Here is a 26,605-nt window from a genome sequence, read left to right on the forward strand (position 1 = left end):
GAGGTCACAGTTCAATGTTAATGGCTACGTAAAGTTTTGATTTTTAAGTGGGCAGACAGGGATAAAATACAAAGGTTTGCCCTTGTTCAAAATGATGTTAGTTCTTCGAATTTACCACAACTGAATGGATATTTTAATGTGCTTTTACCTCTTGTAATAGTCTGCTTTTGAATAGCACATTTCGTCCTCTAGCCACAACTTTCATATCAGGATGGTAGTTAATAACTTGATTTTGTTTTGTTAAGATGCAAGTTTGAAGTGGTTTTTGCAAGCTGTTCTGTACTTAACTGCACTAACACTAGAAATGTTGACACCAAAGATAAAAAATCACCTATTTTTCTAACCAGTGTCATTGGTACTAACCAACAGCACAAGGAAGTGTTTTTGTTTTTCGGAGAGATTTTCTTAAATTTACAAGGCACTATATTAACATTCACTCTACCGAGATATTAGGCTTACATTGTTGCAGTAAACAATATGGAAGGCTTTTTCTGTTTGTACTTGAAGCATGAAAGCGAAGGATAGAAAGAGGAGAGAAGGAAAAGGAAAAGGGAAAGAGGAGACAGACAAAATGGAGAGTGAGAAGACCACAAGAATAGATGGAAAAATGACAAAAATATAAAAGAAAAACAGAAATAAGAAAAAATTCCTTCACTCAAACAGAAGCGAATCTGTGGAATTCTTCACTTTAGAGGATGTTGAGACTGGGTTATTAAGATATTCAGGGCTAAGAGAGAGATTTTTAAACTGGTAAGGGAATCAGGGGTTATGGGGAAAAGGCAGGAAAGTGGAGTTAAGGATTATCAAATTGGCCACACTCTCATTGAGTGGTGGAGCAGACTTATTGGACTATGTCTTCAATTGTTCCTTTAATTCAGAAAAACCTTGAAGATGCTTCATAGAGATGTAATTTGACAAAAAGGAACACTGAAACACTTTGAAGGAAGGATGTGGATGTGCCAGGAGGGCTACATTACAAATTCCTTTTGAAAGGGACAAAAAGCTAACCCTGGTAACGAGGTCAGTGTTTAAAGACCAATGATTAAAGGAATTATCTCAAAGATGGCAGTGTGAATTTCAAAAGGGATAGTTATGTTAAAGAAACCTTATTATTCTTCATTAGAGACATGGATTTTAGGATAGTCTGAGGAACAGGATCAAGTGAAGGCTATTGTAGCAAATTAAGGAGTAACTTAAAAGATACAAGTAAACAATCCTGAAATAAGAGACAGTAAGGGCTGCAGATGCTGGAAGTCAGAGTCAATAGATGTGAAGCTGGAAAAGCACAGCTGGTGAGACAGCATTCGAGGAGCAGGAAACCCTTCATCAGGACACTGTCAATGTTCAAATAGCTGCAAATCAGGGACTGGAACGGAGGGAGGAACTCAAGAAAATTCCATTCACCAGAGATGTAGTACTGAGCAAGCTGAGGCTACCAGGTAACCAGGTCCCAATGGACCTCATTCTGGCTCTTCAAGGAAGTGGCTCGTGAGATTAAATCAGTGTTTTCATTTTAATCTTCCAAAACTACCTGGATTAGGGAAAGGTTCCATTCGAATGGAAACAGTAAATGTAACTTGTTTATTCAAAAAGGAAGATAGATTAAAAGAAAACTACAGACCAATTCACTTCCCATCGGTCTCAGCGAAGATGTTGAAAGCAATTATTAAAGACATTACAACAAACCATTAAGAAAGGTTCAAGATAATTCAGCAGAGACAATGTGGCTTGTGAAATGGAAATAACATTTAAACAAATTATTGGACAACATACATGTGCTGAGGATAAAAGGGGGAAATGGATGGATGTACTATACTTGGATATCTGAAACTCAGCTGACAAGGTGTGACTACTGGATAAGTTCAATCCCAGAACAAAATCTGGTTTGTTAGATCATGCATTTTCAAAATCAATTTAACATAGTAGTCTTTCACTGAAAAATAAGCACACAAGACTGTAGATTTGATTTTAACATTAAAACAGAAGTTTATTATATGAAAGAACTAAAATTAAAATAGGCAAATAAAATTACCTTAATATAGCAGTTAGGAAGATTTCAAAATTGTCAAGACTGCATCCTTTTATTTTACTTTATATGTTTGATTGTGACTGAGTTGGGAAAAGAATTGCTTGAAAACCAAAGAATTGCTGCATTTTTATAGACAAGTTACTGAAACTCTGAATTTTACACTGCTGTTTGCTCTAGCAGTGAGGGAAAATATTTGTAGACAGGCCAGCTCTTGGGGTCTGTGTACAAAGTGAGATTCAGGCAACAAGAGATTGCTTAGTGCTTTGTAAAATTGCGATCAGTCTGACAACAACTCTGAGTGGTTCCTGAGTATCTCAGAAACTTGTGGGTGTGAACGATATTGAGGGAAGCCTTGGGAACCCTTGAAAAGAGGAGGTGGTGCCCTGTCTCTCTGCACTAGAAACACTTGGGCAGCTGAAGAAACCTAGTTATTTCTTCAGATCTGTAGCCATAAGTTATTGTGTTTAACCTATAAGTCACAGCTTTTCTCATCTGTGAACCAATCACTTTGCGCTTCTTGTGAAATAGTATAAGAAAGTGACAGAAAAGGTCACACAACTGAAGGACTTGGAAAACAAAAGGATATCTCCAATGAATCCTCAGGACTGGTGCCATTAAACTGTACCTAAAATTTTGTTTCACCTCCATCTGTATCACTGTTTTTTTTTGTTTTTGTCTTAATTTGTGGGTGTGCATGCGCAGTGGAATGGGAAATACTAGAAAGGGGTTAGAGTTTCAAGGAGTAAAGTCATATATCAATTGTTGTTTACTCAGTTTCTTCTGGATGCCCTGCTTTTCTCCCACAGTCCAAAGATGCACAGGTCAGGTAGATTGGCCATACTAAATTGACCATTGTGTCCAGGATGTATAAGTTAGGTGGTATGGTCATGGGATGTGCAGGGTTACAGCAAGGGGTGTTGGTGGAGGATCCAGGTGAGGTGCTGTTCAGAGGGTTAGTGGTGACTTGATGGGCTGAATGGCCTGTTTCCACACTATATGGTTTCTATGATTAGAATCTATTCAATTATTTAATTAGTAGCTCTCGTTAAGTACAGAAACCTGGTCTACATTTCCTGGAAAATCTGGGTCTAGCAGACAGGTTAATCGAAGTTTCTGCATACTTGGATTAAAAATTTTTTAAAAACTTTTGTGAGGAAGAGCAGGGTATAATTTCCAATGTGCTCCCACAGTCAGGCAAAACTTAACAGACAGCAAAACAAAATCCCATCTTCTCCCAACACCAATTTACAGTTAGCCAGAATCTAGAGAAACTTTCTTTCCTTGTCAGACCTGTAGGTTTGACCTAACTGCTTCTTCCCAGTTCCAGTCCTATGTGACGTGGGCATTCTGTGTTGACACTCATAACTGAGATCTTAGATTTTCCCAGACTTTTAATAATCTGCAGAATTCTAACCAAACACTCCTACCCTAGAAGATTCACTAACTGTTCTGAACAACCTCCTTTTCCAGGAGAAACTATACTTGCTTTGAAGCCCAGCCAGATTGCCTTCTAACTGAACCTAAAAGCTATGAGACTTAATTTATTTTAAAAAACTTGTTCATCCTAGATTTTGCCACAGCTAATGGCTTAATATTTTCTATCTCCTGTCATGAACACACAATGAAATCAAACTTCCATTAACACTCCACAGACCCTTGCAGTCATCTGCAGTATCTGACATGTACGTGTTCAAAAATCATGGTTACAGATTAGCCTTCACAAAAATGAGTCAATCCCAACACTCCATTGATTGTGACTGCTGTGACAGACTATTGTCTGTCTCTCATTGATCTAAGTAACAAAAGCAAATTTCCTTTATAAAAAGGACATAAGTGAACCAGAAAGGTTTTTACAGCCAGCGGCGATGAATAGTCATCATTAAGCTAGTGTTCTAATTCAGATTTTATTTTAAAAATTTGTCATTTGTCATGGTGGGATTCAAACTCATGTCCCCAAACATTAGGCTGTGGCTCTGGGTTACTAGTCCAGTGACATCATCATGATGTCATCATGTCCTCTGATGTATTCTACAGACCAATAACATTGATTACTGTCTATAATACGGTGGTGATACAAGTAGGCTGGCTCCTGAAGTTTAGTGAAACCTCAGCATCAGCAAAGGAACCCTTATAACGTCCTTTTCTCCTCCAAAGGCTTGACTGTTTGCATCGCATAAACCCACGCAGTCTTTGCTGAAACTATGGTTGATCCTCTGCAATTAGATGTTTATCCTGACATGGCACTTAAACAATCCTGATCGAAGGCACAGTCACAAATGAAAGTTTGTGATCATGATGTATTATTCCTACTTATCCATTCTGACCTCACTGCAACCTTTGACATGGTCAACTAACCACCTTCAAAATCTCACCTCTAACGTCCGACATAGTATGACTTTCAGTTATGGAACAGAAAGAAATCTCTATCAAAAGTTGCATTTCCAATGAAGAAAGAAAAACTCTCAAATGACTAATTCTGTGGAGAGTTTGACAATGTTCTCTATCTAGGAAGTGTGCAAAATACTTTCATCTTCCTGATTTAACACCAAACATATATACAAGCGTATGTTAAAATTTAATGGTTTTAAAAATGGAAATGATTCAAAGTGGCATAATTAATCAGAATTGCTTGAAAAGAACTGGAACTTAAAAGGAAAGAAGCACAAAGAAAAAATAAAACTAGAAATACAGTATATATTTAATCTTTTTAACTCAAGTTTCTTCTCTGACCAATATCTAGCAGGCTTCATACAAAGTTTTTTTCAAAAAATTCCAATCGACATTAGTTCAAAGTTTTAAATCTCATTTGTTTCCTTTAATATGTCTGGAGTAACAACCAAATATATCCCATTTTCCCATTCTGTACTGTGTTCAACTGCTTGTAGCAGGAATCAAAAATGGTGCTTTAAGATAAAAGTTGTGACAAAAATATAAAACCCATTTTCCTCTTGCCACATGGTAGCTTTGCTCCCTTTGCAAACACTTCCAAATCTCAACCAAGTTCAAGCAATTTCATCGCCGGTTTCTGAAAATGCTAGACTAAGCAAGCAAGCCTTTTTAAGTAAATCAGGAGGTAAAGAAGATACAAAATCTAAACTCATGAGAGAAGGGAAACATTGGGTATCAAAAAGTTGAAGTTGTAGAGTGAAGTAAAAAAAAAGGCCTGATTTAATACTAACAATTAATTTAAGATAATCAGTCAAGGTTGTAACATGGGCCATTGGTACTTGTTTACAAGCACTATGCATTCTAAAGAACTTGCCTCAGTTTGGGAAGCCTTTAGTTCTCTGTTGCTATTTTCCATTTAAACACTTCAGCCAATTAATGTCAAATTACCAACTAATCACCACCCTTTTCTTCTGCAGTATGGATTGCTGCAAACTTTTGAAGTTTGGCATTCTTGCCTTCGTCCTGATGGTGCAAGCTGAAAAGCTTTGGCAACCTGTCTGTTTTGACTTTTTGCAAATTCAATGCAAGTACGAAGTGACTATTTCAAATCACATTGAACCTGTGGCACCGAAGCAGGCTTTCACAGTCATTTGGTTTCACAAGAGCTTCCACTCAGCACTTCATCAAAACTTGAAAACATACACAACAATTCCTTTTTCACTCATCTGCTTACCAGCCCACTCTTAATTGCAATCTTAACTCCTCTCAAACACTGCTTGTTGTACAACACACTGATTAAGGAAAATCAACAGTATTTATACTTAATGGAGACAGGATCAGTGCTGTGGAAGGGTAGAATTATTTAGAAGTACATTTCGAAAGGATATTAAAGTTAACCTAAGTTTGTAAGAGAAATATAGACTTTATTGCAGAATACATAATATAAAAAAACTGAAGTTAAATGTGAACCTAGAGAAAACTTGACGATTCTATACAATGTTGGTACACTCATTCTGACTAACATAAGAAAATACAATTCTTTTTCCATCGGATCAGGCGTACAATATGATAAAGTGTTTGTAATTATGAAATTTCAGCATAAATAGAAGTAAACTATTTTCCACACTTGAGGGGTCTGTGTCCTGGCAAAAGCCCCATTTTTAACCATCCAATTTCTCAGATGTCCATGGATGAATTGTTGTGTCAGAAATCCATATGAACCTTCAGTGCAACTGCATGCTTGAGACACTCTAATTAAATTTCTGCCCTGGCACAGCAGTGGAATAGTGCAAGTCAAAGGCAAGTCACAAATGACATCCTTTTTCTAAAAAAAAACAAATCGATCATGGCATGGCAAGATAATCATTTATTGCCCATCCCTGTTAGTCCTTGAGAAGGTCGTACTGATATATCTTGAACCACCCAGTCTATTTTTCAAACAAATTTGTGTAAAGGATGTGGGCATCATTGGCTAAGCAAGAATGTATTGCCCAGAGAACAGTTAAGAATTAGCCACATTGCTGTGGATCTGGAGTCACATGTAGGTCAGATCAGGTAAGGGCAGATTTCCTTCCCTAAAGGACACTGATCTGATTGATTTATTTTTTATTCACATGTACCGAAGTACAGTGAAAAGCTTTGCTTATGAGCAGTACAGGCAGATCATAGTAAGCTAAGATGTATAACACTGAAAGACTTAGACAGAGGAATATTGGTTATATTGAATAGGGTAAGCACTAGGAGACAGCAATGTTGGCAAGATCAGCATTATGGGAAGCTAGAGAGTCCATTCATCAGTCTAATAATGGCTGCGAAGGAACTGTTATTGAACCTGCTGTTGCATGTGTTCAGGCTTCTGTCTCTTCTGCCTGACGGAAGATGTTGGAGGACATCAGTACTAGGGTGCAATAGGTCCTTAATGATGTTAGCAGCCTTTCTGCAGCAGTGAGCCATTGAAATATAGTCCATGAATGGAAGGTTGGCTTCTGTGATGGTCTGGGCTGCACACACTCGCTTCTGTAGTTTCTTATGGCCTGGGCAGAGCAGTTATTATACCAGGCCATTATGCACCCAGACAGTCTGTTTTCAAAACTGCATCTGTAGAAGTTGATAAGGGTCCTTACAGACATGCCAAATATCCTGAGCTGCCTGAGGAAGAGGAGTTGTTGTGCCTTCTTGACCATTGCATTTATGTGGGAAGTCAGTTATTATCTTGCTGAAGAACATGTTGCTTTCCATGCTCTCAGCCTCAGTTACATTGATGTAGATGAAGGCATGTTCTCCTCCTTTCTTTCTGAAGTCAATTATCAAGCTGTTTAGCTTGGGTATTTACAATAATTGATGATCTTTCTATGGTAGCCATTAGACCAGCTCTCTACTCCAATTTATTTAAATTCAAATTTCACTATCTGCTACACTAGAATTTTAAATTATGTACCAGACTTTTGGCCTCGGGTTCTGGATTACTCATACGTTGACATTGCAGTGTGGCTATACTCAGTGCTGTTAGGGAGAGAATCCCAGGATTTTGACCAGCAATGATAAAGGAGCAGCACTATCTTTTCAAGTCAGAATGCTATGTGATTTAGATGTCTGCTGGGAGACAGGGATGTTCCCCAAGTCTGGTGCCCTTGTTCTTCTGGGTAGAAGAGGCTTAAAAGGGGTTGTTGAAACAGAATTGGCGAATTGTAGCTACGTGACTGTTTCAGTGGTGCATGATACCTCCCCTCCTTCTCAACTTCAGAACAGCCCCTGACGTGGTTGATCACACTATCCTCCTCCAAGCCTATCCCCCATTTCCCAGCTGAGAGGAGCCAGTTCCAGTTTTGCCCAGATGGTTGTAACCACAGGGTGTGAGGCAACAGATGTGCATCTCAAACAACATACCATTACCTCCAGAGTCCCACAGGGAGCTATGATTGCTTGCTATCCACCTAACCCCAGTCAGCCACAAAATGTATGCAACAGAATAAATTTACATCCAAAATTTACATTTCCAGGGAGGAAAAGGAACTCTCAAAATGACTTACTGCATTTGTAATTCTATGGAGAATTTGGTTAGGTTCCCTATCTAGACTGTGCAAAATACTTTCATCTACTTGTTTGACAAGAAACTTAGATAGATGTGCACATGAAAATTTAATGATTTACAAAAAAAGAAACAATTCAAAGTGGCAAATTAATCAGGATTCTATGAAAGGACTGGAACTTAAAAAAGACTAGGACTTAAAAGGAAGAAGAGGAATGAATAGAAATAAAACTGAAATCAGTTATCAGATTTAGTTAACTCTTTTTTTGCACTAGGTTCTTCAGAATTTTTTGACAAAGCAGACTTTACACAATTATTTTATTTTCTCCTTGCAATCTGACATAATTTGACAGGTTTGAATGGCATTTATTTCCCATAACTCATCTTCAAAAGGGACCAAATCCATTATATGCTTCTGCTTTTCATCCAGTGGAACAGTTTTGATATTCAAACGTTCACAAAAGGAATCCTTAGGAAACAGAAATGATTCTGTAAAAGAATAAGCTCACATGGTAGTTTGTACCCCACATCCCTTCTCCATCTCAGAGTGATGGCGTTAAGAAACTCAGCTCAGGTCCCAGCAGAAATCCTTTAAGAAAAAATTCAGAGGTGAGTCAGAAAACGACAAATCCAAGGGAAAGGAAATCATCAAAAACAAGATTGAAATTACAGCTTTTTCCTTGGAAGCAGAAAACTTCCCTCATACTATACTTAGTCAAATGCGACCTTGAAAACTGTGTCAATCACTCTAGGCTATGGTTTTATAGCCCAAATCTCTGGTCTCCAGATCCTTGGAGAATGAACATACTCGCAAGAGCTATGTCAGGTTCTGATGCATGGCATACAGGAAGCATTTCAGTTTCCCATAGAAAATTCCAGCAGTCACTGCATGATCACCTTGGACACAGCTTAGGGCAGAAAGTGAGGCTAACTTCATACCTTCTACCTTGATAGTTTAAAATCTGGTCAACAGTTGAGCAACTTCATAAATATGATTACCAATCACCCCAGTCACTCAACAACCTCACCCCAATCAATGTCTGACTTACCAAGTCTTGTTCATTAAAATAGAAATACTACCCAGCCAAAACAAAGACTGAGCCCTCTCCTACCCCAACTCTATTTTGTTCTGCTCACTGTCCTGGGAGGAGCCGCTACATTGACTTTTTCTGTGATCAGAAAATCCTGGAATAAATCAACAGTAGCATCTGTTACACAATGGTGCAAGGCTCTGAAAGTGTTAATAGTGAGGTTCAAATGTCACCATTATGATTATGTCACAGAGCATTGTGAGCAGAACAGATTAGGTTCTCAAATGTGTAAGATCGAACATCCAGGTTCTCCTTAGTGTCTGGAATGATGTCAAGCATACTACTCTCCATCATGAAGAAACTGACGGAAGGGATGGGAGAAAGTGTGGACTGCAGATGCTGGAGGACGAGAGTCAAAAGTGTGGTGTTAGAAAAGCACAGTTGGGGTCAGGCAGCATTCGAGGAGCAGGGCAGTTGACGTTTCGAGCGTTAGCTCTTTGTCAGGAAGAGCATACACTCGCCATCACATTCCTGCATGAAGAACCTATGCTCAAAAACATCAACTCTCCTGCTCCTCAGATACTACCTGACCAGCTGTGCTTTTCCAGCACCACACTTGATGGAAGGAATGATCAGTGTTTGAAGCAGTACTTGCTGAGCAATAACTTGCTCAAAAGATTCACAGTTTGGGTTCTACCAGGAGCAAACAGTTTTTGATATCATTACAGCTTTGCACACAACAGCTGAACATCACAGAAGAGGGGAAAACGACTGCCCTTGACTTCAAGGTCGCATTTGACTAAGTATAGTATGAGGGAACCCTGAGTCAATGGGAATCTGGGGGAAAACCCAAGGAAAACTGTGGATTTACTACATCAACCACCAATACAAAGTAACAGCAGTGTGCACCATCTACAAGATTCACTTCAGAAATTCACCAAGGTTTTTGAGACAGCATCTTCAAATTTCACAACTACTACCACCACAAAGGAAAAGAGGCAACAAATAGATGAAAACACCATGATCCACAGCATGCAAGTTCCCCTCCAAGTTATTCATCATGCTGACTTGAAAATATATTACCATCACTTCAGTGCTACTAAATCAATATCTAGCAACTCACTCTGAAACAGCAGTGCGAATCTATCAGCACTAAAAGGAGTGCAATGCTTCCAGAAGGCAAATCACCACCACCTTATCAAGAGCAACTAGGAAATGGGCAATAAATGCCAGAATAGCCAGTAACACCAATACCGATGAATGAATAATTTAAAAAAAAAAGAGCTGTTAACCTCCAATAAGCCTCTTCTAGTTCTAGCAGCAAGTATCACACTAACCCCAGCAGACTCAGTCTATCTTGTTCCACAATGTGATGGTGGAAGCAAACTTATCATGTGATAAGGCGCAGATTAAGTTTACTTGCACAACATGGTGACTAGCAGTGGTGCAGATTCCACTTAGCTGATTCACAACAGCATCGGATCAAAAACCCATTTTAAAAGTTTCTATGAGATCCCTCACCCCCTTATTCTTTGAAACTCCAATGAAAGTATTCTTAACCGATCCAGTTGTTCTTCATACATTGATTCCTGGGATGACAAGACTAATCTGCTAAACCTTCATTGCACTCTCTCCATAATCAGAATATGTCTCCTCAGATAAGAAAACCAAAACTGCGTGCAGTACTCCAGGTGTGCTCTGACAATCGCAACAAGATATCCTAGCTTCTGTCCTCAGATCATCTCACCATAAAGGCCACATATGACTTGCCTTCTTCACTGTCTGCTGTGCCTTTATACTTATTTTCAGTGTATAGTGTACAAGGACAACTGAGTCTTGCTGCACCCCTCCATTTCCCAATCTATCGCCATGCAGAAATAACTTACTTTCCTGTTTTTCTACCCAAGTGGAGAACTTCACAATTATCCACATGATACTTCATCTGTTATGCATCTACCCACTCACTCAACTTGTTTAAATCACACTGAAGCATCACGGCATCCCCTTCACAGCTAAGTGTCTGATCCAATTTTATTTTTTTTTAAAAAGGACATTGATATCAAATGCTAATGAAGATGAACAGCATCCATACTTCATCTTTCAGTAAAATTAGAGGAGTTTAAAATTCTGTACTTGTTAATTACAAAACAAGAATCCCAGTAATCCCTTGATTTACAGATGATGATAATGGCATTGGTTTTCAAACCACATGGTACTGAAAATAAGATCCAAGTTTCACAAACAAGGCTAGGCTATGCACAAACAAGGTGCTTGTACAATGTGATGTATTTTGTTTTGAACTGCAATGATGTAATCCACTGCCCATCAGGCTCCCCTGGTCTTTCACTTCCTTTAAATAAGGTCAGCAGCATTCATTGTTACTTCATCAATCTGTGTTGAATAATATTGTTCAATATCTTGCAGTATACAAATGTCATAGCTTTTAACAAAGTTGATGGTCACCTATTTCAGGCTGTATTGACCTGATCGACCAATCCTGGTGGATATGCAACTCCCTGTCATTCAGTAAATCATAGTTTATGGATAGTGAGACCGAAGGGGCATCCAAATCTCGCAGCCAAATATCTGCAGAAACGAACACTCAACTTGCACAAGAATGGAATTCCCTCATGATGGACTCTCTCTCCTTTGGAGGCATGTCACCATGCATTGATGACACTGTGAAATTAGCCTCGCATATTTGTTTTGGTGAGCCAGTCCATCTTCCATTTTACACTGCAGAAACTAACAGCTTTAGTAATAGTCAGCGTGTTAAACAAGTTACACAATTGTCAAACTTCCACTCCTCCCTTTCAACTGTTACAAAGAACTGTTCGATTCCTCCCAAAGCCAACTCATCATGTTTGACAATGATGCAGATCGGTTCAGTCATTAACTTGTTGGTCATTTTCAGAATTAGCATTGCACTAATCAGAATTACCTATTACACTGTGGGGGTAAATATCTGTGGACATCATTGACCTGCTCCTTAAAACCTTTATACAGCATCTTCTCTGCTTCACCAAGAACCAACACTTTGATCGTTATCTATTCTCAAACTTCATTTTCAGATCATACCAAATATGCGCCCTGGAGTTCCAGCAACTACATTCTATCCATAGTCCAACTTCTGAACGTCATCTTCAATATTGGCTTTGTACCCCCTGCAAACTTGGAAGTTTAAATCTAGTTCGCTCTGTTGTGAATTGTGTACTATCGAGTGTTAAAAGCTGGAACCTAAGCACTGATCTCTACAGTTGCCCATGAATCATTGCATGCCATTGGAAAATGATCCATGCATTCCTACTGTTTCCTGTCTGCCAGGCAGCTGTAACCATGACAGCACACTATCCCCAATTTAATTTTGTGTGCTAATCTCTTATATGGGACACTATCAAAAGCCTTCTCAAAATCAGAGTCGACCACATCCACTAGCTTTTCCTTATCAACTCCACATGCTCAAGGACGTTGGCTACATGCATAGCATTGCAACTGAGTTGGAGATTTGGATGTGTGTCTATAAGACGATGCTACCCCAGCTAAAACTACTCCAGCTCCTCCTCCTGTAATATTTAACTTGATTTTGAGTTCCTTGCTTTCTTAAAGAATACCTGGTAAAGCAAATACTATTTACTCCTCGAACAATCAGATTCTTCTAATTGTATTCACCACAGGCTTCATGTTAATTACTGCTAATTAGCATTTGAGTTTGGGAAATCTCAGATGTGTTTTGAATCGAAGGCCCACCTTAAAATAATAGCACATCAAAACAAACAACTACTTCACTCAAACTACATGCAATCATGGAAATGTTATGCAATTATGATATTAATTTAACAAGCATCAAAGCAGGCTTTTTTCTGTACCACCTTTTAAATTCACCATTTCCTTGAGGGCAGTTGAGTATAGCTTTTCAATCAAAGCAACATTGTTACAAGCTGAACTAAAATTAAAGACTGTCTTACAGAATAATGAATATTTAATACATTTTAGATTGGAGAGTGATTATCATTTACATTCTAAGAGTTCTGACTATTATGGATAGAAAATTAAATAAGTTCACATCATTGCACTTGCTTTAGAACATGTGGCTGAATTTTTGCAGAAGAACATAACGGGGAAGAACATACTGCTTGGCTCCTGCTCATCAGTAGATAAGTCTATCATGAGCTGACCGACTTTAAAAAAGGGCTGCCCGGGGACAGCGATACACTCTGGGTAGGCAGGCTTAACAAGCTAACTACTAGATTTCCAACCTGCAAGGTAAGGAAGCCCAATGGTCAAGAGGTGATGCCAAACTGAATGGTCAGCAATAGAGTAGTCTTAGCAGCTCCTGGACACAATAGTGGTTACTGCTCAGAGTACAATCATCCTTGAGGAGAAAATCTATATCAAGCCTGGTCCTGATTCTTGGCTGGGCCAGGATTGGTGACAAGAGAAGGGAGAGATAGGCTGTGCATTTTGGTTGGGGGTGGGGAATTCACAAAGAGAGGACTAGTGTCTTGGGAGGGGATGCCCTAGATAGACACGGAACAGCCCCAGAATAGGTATGTCCTTCTCCATTCCCATATTTTCACCACAGAGATTGAAACAGTGGCTGGCCTCATTTGGTTTGCTTTCTCCCACTGCCTGTATCATTGGAGCAGGAGGGACAAACAGGGTCTTGACCAAGCGTAGATGAGTTGTGTGAGGCCTTACTCACCCGTCATTATGAAGGACACCTTGGGGGTGTACAGGAAAGCTGAGGGCCCACCACCTCTTCTACCTTTGGCTCCCTCACCACCTGGGAGTGTGCGTGTCTGTGGGTCTGTGCACATCTGTCTGTGCACGTGTACCTGTCTGCATGGCTGGTGTGCTTGTGTGTGGTGTGGGTCGTGGTGGGGGATGGGAGGGTGTGGTGTGAGTTTGTGGTGTGGGCATTTGGTGGGGGAGTTGTCAGGGTATGTGGGTAAGAAATTCCCAGTGCAGAGTTTGCAAACTAACGGGTTAACACAGAACACCATCTTATTTGTCTGCATGCAGCTTAGCAAGCTGCAAAATAAATCAGTCACACAGCAAGGAAACAGACCTGCTGGTCAAACTCTGGCCAGGTATCCCAAACTTAACTAGTCCCATTTGCCTGCTTTTGGTCCATGTCTCTCTAAACATTTCTTATTCATGTACCTGTCCAAAATGTCTTTTAAATGCTGTAATTGTATTTGCCTCTAACACTTCCTCTGGCAGTTCATTCTGTATGTACACCATCCTCCACGTGAAAAAAGTGCTCCTCAGGTGTCTCTTAAAACCCTTCCCCTCTCACCCAAAACCTATGCCCTCTATGTTTTGAACTCCTCTATCCTTAGAAGACGACTTTGGCTACTTACCATATTGATGCTCTTCAAGATTTTATCATCCTCCATAAGGTCACCCCTCAGCAAGTGTGCCAAACACCATCACTACCATCTACATGTGACGCTGTCCAACCTAATCAAGTGACACATATGCATGCAGACCTGATGCAATTTCACAACCAATGAAATCAAATCTCTTTACTGATGTGAGGTGGAGCTGGGTATGGAGGAGAAAGTTTGGGGGCAGAAGAAAAAGGTGGTAACTCATGAACATCCACCCCTCCTAAATTCCTCAATGTAGTTATGTAGTGTTAGTGCTCCAGGCAAGGCAAGTTTGCAACTTGGCAATGATCTTCAAGCAGAAGTGCCAAACAGATGACTCACTTCAGCTTCCAAGGTCTATACCACCAGACGCCAGTCTTCAGCTAATTCAATGGACTCTGTGGTAAAGAAACAGCTGAGCACACAGGATACAGGCATCGACAGGGTGCCGGTTACAGTGCTGAAGAAGTGTGCTCCACAACTAGGTACTACCCAAGCTAATCTAATGTTGAGCTGAAAGACCAATGGATACAGGTTCAGAGTTCTTTGAAAGTGGTGTTGTACACAGATAGGGTGATGAAGGTGCTTGGCATGGTGGCGTTCATTGGTCAGAACACTGAGTGCAGGATTTGGGATATCAAGTTGCAGGTAAATAAAGCATTGGCGAGGTGACTTTTGAATTGATGTGTACATTTATGGTCACCTTGTTATAGGAAAGATATTGTTGAACGAGAAAGAGTGCAGAAAAGTTTACAAGGACTGAAGGAGTCATTGTAGGAGTTGAGTTATAAGGAGAGGCTGGATAGGCTGGGACCTTTTTCTCTGTAGTGTCAGGGCCTGAGGGATGACCTTATAGAGGATAACAAAATCATAAGAGGTATAAATAAGGTGAATAGCAAGATCTTTTTCCAAGGGTAGAGCGTCCATAACGAGAGAGCACAGGTGAAGGTGAGGGGGGAAAAGAGGGGAACGACTGAATGGCAAAACAGACTTAATGGATTTTTTGGCCTAATTTCTGCTCCTATGTCTTATGATCTTAAAAGGGACCAGAGAGGCAAAGTTTGCACAGAGGGTGGTGTGTACATGGAATGAACCACCAGAGGAAGTGGTCGGAGTTAGTTAAAATTACAACATTTAAAATCTTTTCAAAATAAAAGTAAACTTTGAACATGTTAAATATATGGTTATCTACTTTAAAGCTATAACAACCTATGTAACTACAAATCACATAGCTTGGCCAAATTTCAGTGTGCCTTAATTTACTTTTGCTCGAGTTTTTCAGATTAAATTTCTAATGGGCAAGATCATTCTACTCTGCAATGAATTTGGTCAAAATACCCACTTCAAAGAAAAACACAAAAATTCCTGAGATAATTAGGTCATAATTTTCCAAAGCTGTCTAGATACACTGATTGTGCCTCTGAAAGTTACGAAAGTTATTTATGTAAGAAGGGAGGCGTAAACCACCAGAAGGGACTTGGTCAGTTCAAAATCAATTGTACAGAAGCTACTGGAATCTATTACAAGAACAGAGTGAGTGAGCACTTGCATACCCAGACTTGTGGTGAGCAAGACACATCTAACTGTCATTGTTTATTTTCTGTAGTATGGTAATTAAGCGCTCGGGTTAGAATTAATCCTATCCATACATATCCCAAAAGGCTTTACTCAGGCTCCATGCAAGAAATTAACAAAAATGATAGCACAAGGAGGTAATTAAGGCACCGTTCAGTAGCTGGTTGGGAAGTAGGAGACAGTGTAAGGATAATGTTTTCCGGCAGGTAATTTTCCCAAGGGCCTTCTACTGGAATGGCAGTTTTTCTATCATATATATTGCTGACTTGTATAAAAGAATAAAGTGCTGTAAATCAATGTTTTCATTACATTAAATTAGGGTGGAGTCTGTTGCATACTTGAAAGCAGGAAGTTACTAAGGGACGTAGATAGACTAACTGAATATGCACAACTATGGCAGATACAGTTCTTTGAGTGCATGATGAGTCCTTTCTGTAAGTGTTCTTATTGTTGAAAACCAGCCTTCTGCAAAAGTGATCACATTGTCACATTTAGGAGTACCGAGATTTCCAAGAGCAGTTAGGTGGTAGCACTCAATACTGTGATATGGGTCGGGCTTAATGCAAAGGTTTCAAATAGAACATTCAAGACAGTTTGGGGGCCACTAAAAAAGCATTTCCAGGGAGGCTGTTAGAGTCAAGTGTACCTAGGTACAGTGAAAAGCTTTGTTTTGCATGCAGTGTAGGCAGATTATACCATACAACATGCATTAGTAACAGAATAGAGAGAAGAATACAATGAGGTAAAAACAATGACTGCAGATGCTGGAAACCAGATTCTGGATTAGTGGTGCTGGAAGAGCACAGCAGTTCAGGCAGCATCCAAATAGCTTCAAAATTGACGTTTCGGGCAAAAGCCCTTCATCAGGAATAAAGGCAGTGAGCCTGAAGTGTGGAAAGATAAGCTAGAAGAGGGTGGGGGTGGGGAGAAAGTAGCATAGAGTACAATGGGTGCGTGGGGGAGGGGATGAAGGTGATAGGTCAAGGAGGAGAGGGTGGAGTGGATAGGTGGAAAAGGAGATAGGCAGGTAGGACAAGTCCGGACAAGTCATGGGGACACTTACTGAGCTGGAAGTTTAGAACTAGGGTGAGGTGGGGGAAGGGGAAATGAGGAAACTGTTGAAGTCCACATTGATGCCCTGGGGTTGAAGTGTTCCAAGGCGGAAGATGAGGCATTCTTCCTCCAGGCTTCTGGTGGTGAGGGAGCAGCGGTGAAGGAGGCCCAGGACCTCCATGTCCTCGGCAGGGTGGGAGGGGGAGTTGAAATGTTGGGCCACGGGGCGGTGTGGTTGATTGTTGCGGGTGTCCTGGAGATGTTCCCTAAAGCGCTCTGCTAGGAGGTGCCCAGTCTCCCCAATGTAGAGGAGACCGCATCGGGAGCAACGGATACAATAAATTATATTAGTGGATGTGCAAGTAAAATTTTGATGGATGTGGAAGGCTCCTTTAGGGCCTTGGATAGAGGTGAGGGAGGAGGTGTGGGTGCAGATTTTACAGTTCCTGTGGTGGCAGGGGAAAATGCCAGGATTGGAGGGTGGGTTGTTTGGTGGCGTGGACCTGACCAGGTAGTCACGGAGGGAACGGTCTTTGAGGAAGGCGGAAAGGGGTGGGGAGGGAAATATATCCCTGTCGGTGGGGTCTGTTTGGAGGTGGCGGAAATGTCGGCGGATGATTTGGTTTATGCGAAGGTTGGTAGGGTGGAAGGTGAGCACCAGGGGCGTTCTGTCCTTGTTACGGTTGGAGGGGTGGGGTCTGAGGGCGGAGGTGCGGGATGTAGACGAGATGCGTTGGAGGGCATCTTTAACCACGTGGGAAGGAAAATTGCGGTCTCTAAAGAAGGAAGCCATCTGGTGTGTTTTGTGGTGGAACTGGTCCTCCTGGGAGCAGATCCGGCGGAGGTGGAGGAATTGGCAATACGGGATGGCATTTTTGCAAGAGATAGGGTGGGAAGAGGTGTAATCCAGGTAGCTGTGGGAGTCGATGGGTTTGTAAAAAATGTCAGTGTCAAGTCGGTCGTCACTAATGGAGATGGAGAGGTCCAGGCAGGGGAGGGAGGTGTCAGAGATGGTCCAGGTAAATTTAAGGTCAGGGTGGAATGTGTTGGTGAAATTGATGAATTGTTCAGCCTCCTCGCGGGAGCACGAGGTGGCGCCGATGCAGTCATCAATGTAGCAGAGGAAGAGGTGGGGAGTGGTGCCGGTGTAATTATGGAAGATCAACTGCTGTACATAGCCAACAAAGAGACAGGCTTAGCTGGGGCCCATACATGTGCCCATGGCTACCCCTTTGGTCTGGAGGAAGTGGGAGGATTCAAAGGAGAAATTGTTAAGGGTGAGGACCAGTTCGGCCAAACGAATGAGAGTGTCGGTGGAAGGGTACTGTTGGGGACGTATGGAGAGGAAAAAACAGAGGGCTTGGAGGCGCTGGTCATGGCGGATGGAGGTGTAGAGGGATTGGATATCCATGGTGAAGAGGCGGCTTTGGGGGCCAGGGAAACGGAAGTCTTGGAGGAGGTGGAGGGCGTGGGTGGTGTCTCGAACGTATGTGAGGAGTTCCTGGACTAGGGGGGATAGGACAGTGTCGAGGTAGGTAGAGATGAGTTCAGTGGGGCTGGAGCATGCTGAGACAATGGGTCGGCCAAGGTGGTCAGGTTTGTGGATCTTGGGAAGGAGGTAGAAACCGGGCAGTGCGGGGTTCCCAGACTATGAGGTTGGAAGCTGTGGGTGGGAGATCTCCTGAGGTGATGAGGTTCTGTATGGTCTGGGTGTTGATGGTTTGGTGATGGGGGGGGTGGGGTCATGGTCGAGGGGGCAGTAGGAAGAGGTGTCCTCGAATTGATGTTTGGCTTCAGCAGTGTAGAGGTCAGTGCGCCAGACTACCACTGCGCCCCCTTTATCTGCTGGCTTGATGGTGAGAGGTCTCCTCTACATTGGGGAGACTGGGCGCCTCCTAGTAGAGCGCTTTAGGGAACACCTCCGGGACACCCGCATCAATCAACCAAACCGACCCGTGGCCCAACATTTCAACTCCCCCTCCCACTCTGCCGAGGACATGGAGGTCCTGGGCCTCTTGCACCGCCACTCCCTCACCACTAGACACCTGGAGGAAGAACACCTCATCTTCCACCTCGGAACACTTCAACCCCAGGGCATCAATGTGGACTTCAACAGTTTCCTCATTTCCCCTTCCCCCACCTCACCCTAGTTCTAAACTTCCAGCTCAGTAAGTGTCCCCATGACTTGTCCGGACTTGTCCTACCTGCCTATCTCCTTTTCCACCTATCCACTCCACCCTCTCCTCCTTGACCTATCACCTTCATCCCCTCCCCCACTCACCCATTGTACTCTATGCTACTTTCTCCCCACCCCCACCCTCCTCTAGCTTATCTCTCCACGCTTCAGGCTCACTGCCTTTATTCCCGATGAAGGGCTTTTGCCCGAAACGCCGATTTCGAAGCTCCTTGGATGCTGCCTGAACCGCTGTGCTCTTCCAGCACCACTAATCCAGAAGAATACAATATCACAGCTGCACAGGAGATGCATGAAGAGAGAGATCAACATTAAATGTAACATTTGAGAGGTCCATTCAGAAGTCTAATAGAAGCTGTTCTTGAACCTGTTAGTACATGTGTTCAAGCTTTTGTTGGAAGAGAGTATAATCAGTGTGGGAGGGGTCTTTGATTATGTTGGTTGCCTTCCCGAGGCAGTGTGAAGTACAGATGGAGTCAATGGATGGAATAGACAATAGGTGCAGGAGTAGGCCATTCTGCCCTTCAAGCCTGCACCACCATTCAATATGATCATGGCAGATCATCCTGCATGCTTACCTTCACTGACTGGTGTACAAGAACACCCAGATCTCTTTGTACTGCTCCTTTAACTAAATTGATTCCATTTAGGTAGTAATCTACCTTCCTGTTCTTGCCACCAAAGTGAAAAACCATACATTTATCCACATTAAACTGCATCTGCCATGCATCTGACCACTCACCTAACTTGTCCAGGTGACCCTGTAATCTCCTAACATCCTCCTCACATTTCACCCTGTCACTCAGCTTAGTATCATCAGCAAATTTGCTAATGTTATTACTAATACCATCTTCTATATCATTAACATATATTGTAAAATGCTGCGGTCCCAGTACTGATCCCTGCGGTACCCCACTGGTCACTGCCTGCCATTCCGAAATGGAGCCGTTTATCACTACTTTGTTTCCTATCAGCCAACCAACTTTCAATCCAAGTCAGTATTTTGCCCCCAATACCATGCACCCTAATTTTTCTCACTAACCTCCTGTGTGGGACTTGATCAAAAGCTTTCTGAAAGTCCAGGTACACGACATCTACTGGATATCCCTCATCCATCTTCAGAGTTACATCCTCAAATAAATTCCAGAAGATTAGTCAAGCACGATTTCCCCTTCATAAATCTATGCTGACTCTGACCAATCCTTTTACCACTATCCAGATGTGTCGTAATTTCATCCTTTATAATAGACTCCAGCATCTTTCCTACCACTGGAGGTCAGACTAACTGGTCTATAATTTCCTGCTTTCTCACTCCCACCTTTTTGTTAAAGAGTGGGACAATATTAGCCACCCTCCAATCCGCAGGAACTGACCCCGAATCTATCGAACTCTGGAAAATAATCACCAACACATCCATGATTTCTCGAGCCACCCCCTTCAGTACCCTGGGATGTAGACCATCAGGCCCCGTGGACGTATCAACCTTCAGACCTAACAGTCTCTCCAACACCAATTCCTGGCAAATATAAATTCCCTTAAGTTCAGGTCCTTCAGCCACTGTTACCTCAGGGAGATTGCTTGTGTCTTCCCCAGTGAACACAGATCTGAAGTACCAATTCAATTCTTCTGCCATTTCTTTGTTCCCCATAATATATTCCCCTGTTTCTGTCTTCAAGGGCCCAATTTTAGTCTTAACCATTTTTTTGCCTTTCACATACCTAAATAAACTTTTACTATCGTCCTTTATATTATTGGCCAGCTTACCTTTGTACCTCATTTTTTCTCAGCGTATTTCCTTCTTAGTAATCCTCTGTTGTTCTTTAAAAGCTTCCCAGTCCTCTGTTTTCCCACTTTGCTATGTTATACTTTTTCTCTTTTAACTTTATATGTTTCTTAACTTTCCTCATCAGCCACGGCCACCCCTGCCTCCTCTTAGGATCTTTCTTCCTTTTTGGAATGAACTGATCCTGCATCTTCTGCATTATACACAGAAATATCTGCTATTGTTCCTCCACTGTCATCCCTGCTAACGTATTGCACCATTGAACTTTAGCAAGCTCCTCCCTCATAGCTCCATAGTTCCCTTTATTCAACAGAAATATTGTCACTTCCGATTGTACCCTCTCCCTCTCAAATTGCAGACTGAAGCAATCTTGGAAGGTTGGCTTGTGTGATAGTCTGGGCTATGTTCATAACTCTCTGCAGTTTCTTGGGTTCCTTGACAGAGCAGTTGTCATACCAAGCCGTGATGCATCTGGATAGAATGCTTTCTATTATGTATCTATAAAAATTGGTAAGTGCCTTTATCGACATACAGAATTTCCTTAGCGTCCTGAGGAAGTAAAGGCATTGTTGTGCTTTCTGGACTGTAGTATCAACATGGGTGGACCAGGACAGATTGTTGGAGATCATCACTCCTTGGAACTTGACACTGTTGACCATCTCCACCTCAGCAGCATTGAAGTAGACAAAGACATGCCCTCTACCTTGCTATCAGAAGTCAGTGACTAGTTCTTTCCTTCTACTGATGCGGAGGGAGAGTTTTTTTTATCTTTACACCATGCCACCAAGCACGTTCTCTCTCTTTCCTGTATTCTGTTTCATCATTATTTGAGATCTGGCCTACAACAGTGGTGTCATCAGTGAATTTGTAGATAGAGTTAGGATGAAATTTGGTCAGACAATCATGAAGGTATGGAGAGTATAGCTTATTAGAACCAACAGCTGCTGGAAAGCGGATATGGTGTTGGCAATTAAGTACAGGATTGCAGTTTCAGAGTCAAGATTAGCTCAGGACAGGAATGTTATCAACTAGAACAGGATCGGTCTTTGAGGCATGGTGGAATGAATCTTAAGTATATATTTTAAGATCATATCATCAAAATCAGTATTACAATGCCTTGTAAAATTTAATGAGATTTGTTGATGCATCACATCATTAACATCTGGAGAATTAGTGAGAAATCAATGGAATTTATCTTGATTGAATTGGCTGTTTGATATGGGTTTTGGGTATTTCATCACAAGATATTACTCGTTTCATCATAGGCTAATTTTGGGTGTTAAGAGTAAATTGCATTTTCTTGTATTACAATTTTAATTTGTCCAGCAAAATATTATTGCTTGTGGTGTTATTCCCTTACCACGGTCCTTGGATCTCACACAAATAGAAGTTTTTGTTCCCCAGTCAGATAGTAACAGTTTGTTGTTATTAGATTAGATTACTTAGTGTGGAAACAGGCCCTTCGGCCCAACAAGTCCACACCGACCCGCCGAAGCGCAACCCACCCATACCCCTACATCTACCCCTTACCTAACACTACGGGCAATTTAGCATGGCCAATTCACCTGACCTGCATATCTTTGGACTGTGGGAGGAAATCGGAGCACCCGGAGGAAACCCACGCAGACATGGGGAGAACGTGCAAACTCCACACAGTCAGTCGCCTGAGGCGGGAATTGAACCCGGGTCTCTGGCGCTGTGAAGCAGCAGTGCTAACCACTGTGCCACCGTGCCGCCCACTATAACATCTGGGACCATAACAAATTTGATAATCTCATCTAGGATCAAAGCAAAGTTGGCCTTCTCATTGGGGATCATAACAGAAAGAGAAAACAAGGGTAAAAAGCAGAATGAAAGAGCTGGTCATTGACTTCAGGAAGCAAGGTAGAGGGCATGTCCCTGTCTACTTCAAATGCTGCGGAGGTGGAGATGGTCGACAGTGTCAAGTTCCAAGGAGTGATAATCACCAATAATCTGTCCTGGTCCACCCATGTTGATGCGGCAGTCAAGAAAGCATAACAATGTCTCTGCTTCCTCAGGAGGATAAGGAAATACTGCCTGACTATAAAGGCACTTACCAATTTTTATAAGGGGAAAAGACACTGATCATAATTTTCCAAAACTTTTTTTTAAAACATGTGAAAGTGCCAGAGAATTTTGGAATGCAAATGCTACATCCCTTGATCAACTGAAGAGTGCAAGAATAAGCCCAGCAACTACAGGCAGTTTAACCCCAGTTAAAGGTCGTACCAATAAGTCTGCAAGGGTTAATATCTGGAAGATTGACGTTAACACTACCCACTGTGGGAATGTCACACAGAGAGAAAGACAGAAACACTGACACAGTCAGTGGGGAGATTTGGAAGGCTTTTAGCGTGAATAGCACCATTGGTAGAGGTTCATGTAACTTGCATATAGTTTACAGCAATAGAAGAAATTTCCTGTTTACCTCAGTCTATTGTTGAAATCTTTACTAGTTAAACCAAGAGCATGAAAGTCCCAGTTCACAATTAACCACGACATTGCAACATCTGTGGCAGCAACAGCAGGTACACATCTGAATCCAAAATGCTGAAAATGTGGTGAGAATAGAGGTCAAGAAACATATCACGAAGAAAAGGAACAAAGTGGCGAGACCAGCAACAAAAGGTGGAGAAGAAAGAAGCTGAAGAGTTGCATAACAAAGATATAGGCTGCATTGCATGAGGCAGTGCGTCTGCAAGGTCTTGAATTCAGTTTTACGCCAATGAACTGAACAATAATTGAGGATTGGGTGAGAAAAAGAATTTCAATTAAGGTTAAAAGAAAACTCAACTAACAATGCAATACATTCAGGCTGAAAAAAAAGTGTGGGAATTTTAAACATTTTGCAACTCCATCTGGGTAAAAACAATGACTGCAGATGCTGGAAACCAGATTCTGGATTAGTGGTGCTGGAAGAGCACAGCAGTTCAGGCAGCATCAGAGGAGAGTAAAATTGATATTTTGGGCAAAAGCCCTTCATCAGGAATAAAGGCAGAGAGCCTGAATCGTGAAGAGATAAGCTAGAGGAGGGTGGGGGTGGGGAGAATGTAGCATAGAGTACAATAGGTGAGTGGGGGAGGGGATAAAGGTGATAGGTCAGGGAGGAGGGTGGACTGGATAGGTGCAAAAGATGATCGGCAGGTAGGACAAGTCATGGGGACAGAGCTGAGCTGGAAGTTTGGAACTAGGGTTCCCCCACCTCACCCCAGTTCCAAACTTCCAGCTCAGCTCTGTCCCTGTGACTTGTCCTACCTGCCTATCTTCTTTTCCACCTATCCACTCCACCCTCTCCTCCTTGACCTATCACCTTCATCTCCTCTCCCACTCACCTATTGTACTCTATGCTATTCTCTCCCCACCCCCACCCTCCTCGAGCTTATCTCTCCACGCTTCAGGCTCTCTGCCTTTATTCCCAATGAAGGGCTTTTGCCTGAAATGTCGATTTTACTGCTCCTCTGATGCTGCCTGAACTGCTGTGCTCTTTCAGCACCACCAATCCAGAACTCCGTCTGGGTGTCAATGTTATCATACCCAGGAAGCCAAAAAACACAAATGGGAAAAGCAGAGTAAGAAATGACCACAAGAATCAGAAATTCTGGTAAAATGGAGACCCAGAAAAATATCACGAAAAAAACTGGGTGTGCTGATGTAAGTGCCTGTGTAATTTTCAAAACAAAAGCCTAGCGTAGAAGAGAAATTTTCAAAAGGAAAGTGAATTCAGACAGTGAATTCCAGTTCATTGCTGAAAGGTGCCAGACTAATCATTGCACATGGCCACTGCACCCTCTCAAATGCAATCACATCCTTCCTATAGCGTGGCAACTAGAACTGCACACAGTACTCGAGTTGTTACCAAACTACAGCTCCATCATAGCCTCTGTGCTCTTATATTCAACATAGCTTGACAAAAAGACAAGTATCCCATGTGCCTTTTTAACCACCCCATCGACTTATCTTATTTTCTTCAAAGACCTGTTGATATGAACACAAATGTCTAGCTGATCCTCTGTACTTTCTACAACTCAAACATTTATCATACATTCTCATGCCTTGTTTGTCCTCCCAAAATGCACACTTCACACTTTTTAGGATGAAATTCCATTAGCCATTATTCTGATAATCTGACTAGCAAGTTGTCCTGTAGTGTTAGCCTTTCCTTCTCGCTATTTACCACACCACTAATCTTTATGTCATTTGCAAACATTCTTATCAAATCTTATATTCATGTCTCAATTATTAAAGTGCACAAACAGCAAGGGACCCAGGAGCAAACCTGGCACTGGACACAGGCCTCATGTCACAAAACAAACCTTCAGCCATCCCCTTCTGCTGCAAAGGCCAATTTTAGATTCAACTGGTCAAACTACCTTGGATCCCTGGGCTCTTACCTTCGTCACCAGCCTCCTTCTTGAGGATTTGTCAAAAGTCTTACCGAGGTCCACGTAAACTAAATCCACTGGACTACAGAACATAGTCTATGTTCTATGTTCATCTACACATCTATTCATATCCTCCAATATCTCCATCAATCCTGGGAGACAATCATCCATTTACAAAGCCATGCTGACTATCCTTGATTAATACTTGCTTTTCCACATGGAGATTTAATCTATACTTTAGAAAATATTTCAATAGTTTAGCCATCACTGATGTTACACTCACTGGCCTATCATTCTCCGGTTTATCCCTACCACCTTTCTTGAATAAAGGGTTATACTTTAGTTGTCCTCCAAGCCTCTGGTACCTTTATGTCCAGAGAGGATTGAAAAATTAATTTCAGGGCTCCTGCAATGTCCTCTCTTGCATCTCACAGCAGCCTGGGATATCTCACATCTGGGCCTAAGCATGATCTTACTTAAATCCCACTAAAACTTCAAACTCCACTTCCCTCTGGATGGAAACATGTTCACGTATATCACTGTCCACTTCTTGGTTTTCTTGATTGTGAATAACAATGTAATGTACTCATTTAAAAACTCGCTGTTTTCCAGCTCCACTCTGTCTGTTTACCTTCTCCTCCCCAACATACTTCTAAAGTACCTTTGGACTTTTTGATATTTTACCCACCAATGCTTCTTCATGTCCGTCCTTCGTTAATTTAAATAATTATGATCTTTTTAAATTCTTCTAGGACTTCTAGTGTTCTGAGGCCCCTACCATAAACTTACATGTTGCTCCACTACATTACTGCCTTTTTGAAAAACTCCCACTGCTTTAATACAGATTTTCCTCTATTTTAGCATGTAGACAGGTCAGGATGCTGCCTGACCTGCCGTGCTTTTCCAGCACCACACTCTCGACTCTAATCCCCAGCATCTACCGTCCTCACTTTTGCTTGCGTAGAATTTTATGTCAATGGACATGTTATCAAATTCAAGTTGGACCTTGGTGCAAGTTTAACAGATTTTTGTCAGAGAACCTTAGTTAGCAAAATGTTCCTTGCAACAACAGAACTTTAGTTGCACAGTACAGAAGAAATTAAATCAAAGAAATTTCACAAGCAGCTCTTTAACATAAGGTAACCAGATAAAAGGAAATTTATATGCATTACATAATCAGGAATTTCCACTCAAGCTGAAGTATTGACCTGAATCTAATTCAGAAAGTTAAAGGTAATCGACAGAAAG

The 26,605-nt window shown here is 41.7% G+C and overlaps 1 protein-coding gene and 1 pseudogene across 1 annotated transcript in view; both read right to left on the reverse strand.

The window, feature by feature from the left end:
- The window catches only part of man1a1 (mannosidase, alpha, class 1A, member 1), a 474,282-nt gene that overhangs the window by 251,754 nt on the left and 195,923 nt on the right, over positions 1-26,605 (reverse strand). The window lies entirely within an intron of this gene.
- Positions 11,330-25,450, reverse strand: LOC140453696 (eukaryotic initiation factor 4A-III-like; annotated as a pseudogene).

This window comes from Chiloscyllium punctatum, chromosome 3 (genome assembly GCF_047496795.1).
Source record: "Chiloscyllium punctatum isolate Juve2018m chromosome 3, sChiPun1.3, whole genome shotgun sequence".
NCBI classification, from domain to species: Eukaryota; Metazoa; Chordata; class Chondrichthyes; order Orectolobiformes; family Hemiscylliidae; genus Chiloscyllium; species Chiloscyllium punctatum.